Here is a 6367-nt window from a genome sequence, read left to right on the forward strand (position 1 = left end):
CCACAATACAGCATAAAATCAAAACTCCAGATTAAGTCAAACACAAAATGAATAGCAAACCTTGACCCAGTTGTGGCTGATTCCTACTTAAATAAGTTGCACTCAGAAAGCACACATGTCAGGCATCCATTTGCATATTCAGGGGAAGCTGTGTCCTTGGCAGGCCCTGCAGGAAGGAGGGTGAGGGTAGAGAGAGGCACAGTGGTCACTGAGACCAGAGGATGCTCTGCCTCCAGGGAAACATGCCTGATGTAATAGGATGTGAGGGGAGCCAGGGGAGGGACCCCAGAGGACTGGAGATAGGAACAGAATGTCCCCAGAGTCACCCCAGAGAAGACACCAGGTCCATCTTGGGTCATCTTTGGCTGTACCTCAGGGACAGGGCCTGTTATTTCCTTTTTCTTTTGGAAGTAGAATAATTGATCATGAAGATTAGTCAGACCTCTTTATAACCATCTTTCCCACCCTTCCCTCACTAACAGAGGAAAATGGTACCATTTTTCCTGAAGCTTCCAAAAAAATGAACCAAGCCTCATGCTGAGGGGTGAGAACACATGACCTGTGGTGGATGGTGGGCATGAGGACACAGAGCACGGTAAGGAGCTGCACAACCAGGATGAGAGGCATGCATACCTGGGAGGGGGACTTCTGCTGGGATCAGCTGGCTCCTGTAGGGCTGGGGCAGAGGCCTGGGGACACAGATCTAAGAAAGAGGCCAAGTGAGTTGGAGCTGGCAGAATGACCATAATGACCGGTATAACAGCAGAAACCTGACTATATAGTAATCACTAGAGGGATGATACAAAGTTTGAGTAAAGAGCCAATAGAAGAGTGCTTCATGTTTGAGGAGAACAGGTTAGGTCAGGGACATGAGCCTAGGGACCACAGGGCAGATCCATCTCTCATGGACTCTCATACCCAGATAGAAAATATACCTTCTCTGTGGCATGACCTCATCTCCTGACTTGAGGTCATGACTTCTCATCTTCTGTCATTCTCATCCTTGTATATCCTTGTCTAAGAGGAGAACTTCTTTCACTGCCCCCCGCCCCCCAATACTTGGTCTTCTACAAGCCTCAGATCCTGCCATTATTATTAGAAGAAACCCTCTGCTGCCTCCAAGGCCTGTGCTCTGTGCTGTATGTTAGGGACCACCTCATGCAGATCTTATCTATGTAACCCAGACCAGGTTATTACCTCCCTCCTGTGAGTGCTACTTGCTATCCTCCTGCCTCGGTCTGGCCCTGCCTCAGTCACAGCTGCTGAAATAGTCTAGAGAAAAAAGGAGAAATCAAAAATAAGGAGATGGAAGGGACAGATCAGTTACACTTGCTTATTAAAGGTTCAGCATCAATGAACACTATATATTCAGTGTGGTCCTATAGATTGAATCTTGGCATTAAAGTTAGAAGATGTGAAATTGATTCCTTCATTTGCCCCTTATTTCCTCCAGGATGATCACTTGGGGACTTTGCTTCCCAAATACGTCATCCTGAGATGCTCTCAGATTAAAAAGGTAGCCTACCTAACAGTTTACTACACTGACTGAATGCTCTCTAGATATGGAGCCACATACAATTTTGGGGGAGACATTGAAATAAATGACACAGGCTTTCTTTAGTCATTTGGTCACCTTTTGGCTGTGGAGGCAAGAAATAAGACAATGACAGGTAAGGACTTGACAGAACATGCCTGCCAGGTGTGTGGAAGGGTGGTAGGAAAGAGAAGAAACCAAATAAGCAGAGTTGGATTGTGAATGACATTAGAGGTATATTTTTGTTGAATCCGGAAAGGGGGAAGATGGTGGATTATTAGGCATTTTCAACAAGACTAGTCAAGCAGTAAGACTGAGGTTGTGTGGGCAAAGAAACTGGAGGGCCTGTGATGGAGCTCCTAGGAAGTGGGCCCTCAGGGAGGAAGAGAGACCTGTTTGGAACTGGAGAAGCACATTCACTTAGGATAAGGGTGACACCATGGAGAAGAGGATATTCTTTCATTCATTCAAGAATTATTAGCACGTTTCTCTACCATGGATATACTGACATTAAATGTAAAAACGCAGCCCCAGTGTCATGGGGCTTCCCATGCTGTTGGTCCCAATGCTGTCTTAGAGAAAATGTAGATATACATTAGATGTGGAGATGTTTCTAATTAAAAACAAACAAACAAACAAACAACAAACAAAAACATTTCTTATTCTGACCTAGTTGGCCAAAGCTGATGGAAGGTTTTAGAGAATTTCCATTTGTGGAGGCACTTAAGAGATAGCCAGTAAGCCTCACTTTGCCTCAGAGTTATATTATCCAGCAGCAGAAAGGAGGAAGATTCTCCAGGAATGGAGTCCTTCATGCATTTATTTAAAAAACACCTACTGAGCACCAAACAGGTTCAATAGAGTTCATGGATACAGAAATGAAGAAAGCACAGTCCTTTTACTAAAAGCACTCACAGTCCAGTGAATGGACAAATGGGTGCATTAGCAATACACATCACACTCTCCCCATGTTATTTAATTCAGCCCATTAATAAGTCTTTCTTTAAAACACTGAGAAAATCTACCTGGAGGAGTCTGCAAAGGCTTCACCAAGAAGGTGCCAGAATCTTGGCCAGGTGTGGAAATAGGCAGGGGAAAGTATTCCAGATAAATAGTTCTAGCTGCAAGCATGACTGTTTCAGGTAGTGGCAGATTCTCCAGTGTGGCTGAACCTAGGATGAATATATAAAGGAATGGTAAGAAGTGAGGCTAATAATATGGGCAAGACCAAGTTTGTATCCATGTTGAGTAGTTTTAAATTTTTCTTGTAGTCATGAGATCTCCAGTGGTTTTCAGGAGGTCTGTCACACCATGGTAGATAGACGGATTGGTAGTGGAAAACTATAGGGAGAGCTTTCTAGTGGCACAAGCAATTGATGATGTGACTTCAGAAAGACAAAAAGGGCAGAAAGAGGAGACAAGCAGCATGAAAGAATTCAGGGGAAGGGTCCTGGGGCACGTTATTGAGAAAGATCTGACAGAAGCTGTATGACTGAAGCATAACGGAGAAGGGAGATGTAGAAAGGGATGAGGCTGAAAAATGAGCAGGGACTAGACCCTGCAGGAACCTGTAAACCAGGGTGAGGAATGTGGATTCCATCATTAATATGGTGATCTTAGTAATTCCAAGAAGGTCTTAGGCAAGTTCAGTTCAGTTCAGTCACTCAGTCGTGTCCGACTCTGCGACCCCATGAATTGCAGCACGCCAGGCCTCCCTGTCCATCACAAACTCCCAGAGTTCATTCAGACTTACATCCATCGAGTCAGTGATGCCATCCAGCCATCTCATCCTCTGTCGTCCCCTTCTCCTCCTGTTCCCAATCCCTCCCAGCATCAGAGTCTTTTCCAATGAGTCAACTCTTCGCATGAGGTGGCCAAAGTACTGGAGTTTCAGCTTTAGCATCATTCCCTCCAAAGAAATCCCAGGGCTGATCTCCTTCAGAATGGACTGGTTGGATCTCCTTGCAGTCCAAGGGACTCTCAAGAGTCTTCTCCAACACCACAGTTCAAAAGCATCAATTCTCCGGCGCTCAGCCTTCTTCACAGTCCAACTCTCACATCCATACATGACCACAGGAAAAACCATAGCCTTGACTAGACGGACCTTTGTTGGCAAAGTAATGTCTCTGCTTTTCAATATGCTATCTAGGTTGGTCATAACTTTCCTTTCAAGGAGTAAGCGTCTTTTAATTTCATCGCTGCAATCACCATCTGCAGTGATTTTGGAGCCCAAAAAGATAAAGTCTGACACTGTTTCCACTGTTTTCCCATCTATTTCCCATGAAGTGATGGGACTGGATGCCATGATCTTAGTTTTCTGAATGTTAAGCTTTAAGCCAACTTTTTCACTCTCCTCTTTCACTTTCATCAAGAGGCTCTTTATTTCTTCTTCACTTTCTGCCATAAGGGTGGTGTCATCTGCATATCTGAGGTTATTAATATTTCTCCCAGCAATCTTGATTCCAGCTTGTGTTTCTTCCAGCCCAGCGTTTCACATGATGTACTCTGCATATAAGTTAAATAAGCAGGGTGACAATATACAGCCTTGATGTACTCCTTTTCCTATTTGGAACCAGTCTGTTGTTCCATGTCCAGTTCTAACTGTTTTTTCCTGACCTGCATACAGATTTCTCAAGAGGTAGATCAGGTGGTCTGGTATTCCCATCTTTTTCAGAATTTTCCACAGTTGATTGTGACCCACACAGTCAAAGGCTTTGGCATAGTCAATAAAGCAGAAATAGATGTTTTTCGGAACTCTCTTGCTTTTTCCATGATCCAGCGGATGGTGGCAATTTGATCTCTGGTTCCTCTGCCTTTTCTAAAACCAGCTTGAACATCAGGAAGTTCACGGTTCACGTATTGCTGAAGCCTGGCTTGGGGAATTTTGAGCATTACTTTACTAGCATGTGATTTGAGTGCAATTGTGCAGTAGTTTGAGCATTCTTTGGCTTTGCCTTCTTTGGGATTGGAATGAAAACGGACCTTTTCCAGTCCTGTGGCCACTGCTGAGTTTTCCAAATTTGCTGGCATATTGACGTTCTCTAAGAACCTTTCTTAGAGAAAATATTTAGAACTTGGAGGGGAGTGAATTATCATAGGAAGTGAATAATCAGGCTTAATTGTTTGTTATGTATTCAAGGTTTACATTTCAGAAGAGAAACGCCCCTTTGTAATTAGGAGTATAGGTTGAGTTGGGAGGCAAAGGAAGACAGTGAATGTTTCTGGGTAAGTTTTGAATCAAATGGGTATCTGTGTCATTCATAGCACTGTACTTGACTACGCAAAGACCACAAAAACTCTTCATCCACTGAATTCCTTTATGAAGGATGCCTTACTAGCTCTATTGTTGTTTAATGTCCTGACCACTCAATAGTTTTATGAGCATCTTAAGGGCAAAGGTGAGATACAATGTTCCACAATTCATATTAGGATTATTTTCTAATTTCTTTTAAGGTCCAGAAGATCAAGGGCTAAGCCTTCCATGTAAATGATCAGAGTTTGAACTTGAACACTGTAATCCTGCTGACACTGTGCACTGTCCAGAAGGGCCCTGTGGAAGGGAATTTCTGTTGAGAGAGAAATTTCTGTTGGCCCTGTCAGCCTCCAGTATCACCTCAACTCATCTAGCAGTCTTTCTGTTGGTGGGGATCCCAGGCCTGTAGCACCTACATGTCTGGATCTCTATTCCTTTCTGCTCAGCCTATACACTGGCCCTGCTTGGCAACTGCACCCTCTTCTTCATCATTCAGGCTGATACAGGCCTGCATGTGCCCATGTACCTCTTCCTGGCCATGTTGGCAGCCATTGATTCAGGCCTTTCCTACTCAACTGTACCTAAAATGCTGGCCATCTTCTGGTTCAGGGATTGAGAGATAAACTTCTATGCTTGTCTGATCCAGATGTTCTTTCTCCACTCCTTCTCCATCATGGAGTCGGCAGTGCTGCTGGCCATGGCCTTTGACCACTATGTGGCCATCTGCAAGCCACTGCACTACAGCACCGTCCTCACTGGGCCACTTATCACCAAGATCAGCTTGGCTGCTGTGACTTGGGCTGTGACACTAATGACTCCACTTCCCTTTCTGCACAGACGCTTCCACTACTGCCAGGGTCCAGTGATTGCCCACTGCTACTGTGAGCACATGGCCGTGGTAAGGCTGGCCTGTGGGGACACTCGCTTCAACAACATCTATGGCCTTGCTGTGGCCATGTTTATAGGGGCATTCAATCTGCTTTTTGTTATCCTGTCTTATATCTTCATCTTCCAGGCAGTTCTATAGTTTGTCTCTCAGGAGGCTCGCTACAAAGCTTTTGGGACATGTGTGTCCCACATAGGTGCCGTTTTAACCTTCAACACACCTCCCGTCATCTCCTCAGTCATGCACCGGGTAGCTAGCCGGACTGCTCCACATGCGCACATCCTTCTTGCCAATTTCCATCTGCTCTTCCCACCCATGGTGAATCCCATCATCTATGGGGTCAAGACCAAGCAGATTCGTGAACAAGACTTGAGACTGTTCCTGAGAAAGGATGTATAAATGATGTCTGGATCAGACAGGCATAGAAGTTGAGGAGCAGGCGGAGATAGAGTGGGACTGGTAGAATGCTGAAGTGGGGGTGAGGGAATGATAGGCGGTAGGGGGCTGCCAAAGTCTCCATGCTCAGTTCTTTCTTGCGAGTATGCTAAGTCACTTCAGTCATGTCCAACTCTTTGTGACACTATGGACTATAGCCTACCAGGTTCCTCTGACCATGGGATTCTCCAGGTAAGAATACTAGAGTGGGTTGCCATTCCCTTCTCCAGGGGATCTTCTCAACCCAGGGATCAAACTC

The 6367-nt window shown here is 45.0% G+C and overlaps 1 pseudogene; it reads left to right on the forward strand.

Moving 5' to 3' along the window:
• The first annotated feature begins 1663 nt into the window (after positions 1-1663).
• On the forward strand, positions 1664-6072 carry LOC113904906 (annotated as a pseudogene).
• The last annotated feature ends 295 nt before the right edge of the window (positions 6073-6367 follow it).

The sequence above is a fragment of the Bos indicus x Bos taurus genome, chromosome 15 (genome assembly GCF_003369695.1).
Source record: "Bos indicus x Bos taurus breed Angus x Brahman F1 hybrid chromosome 15, Bos_hybrid_MaternalHap_v2.0, whole genome shotgun sequence".
Classification (NCBI taxonomy): Eukaryota; Metazoa; Chordata; class Mammalia; order Artiodactyla; family Bovidae; genus Bos; species Bos indicus x Bos taurus.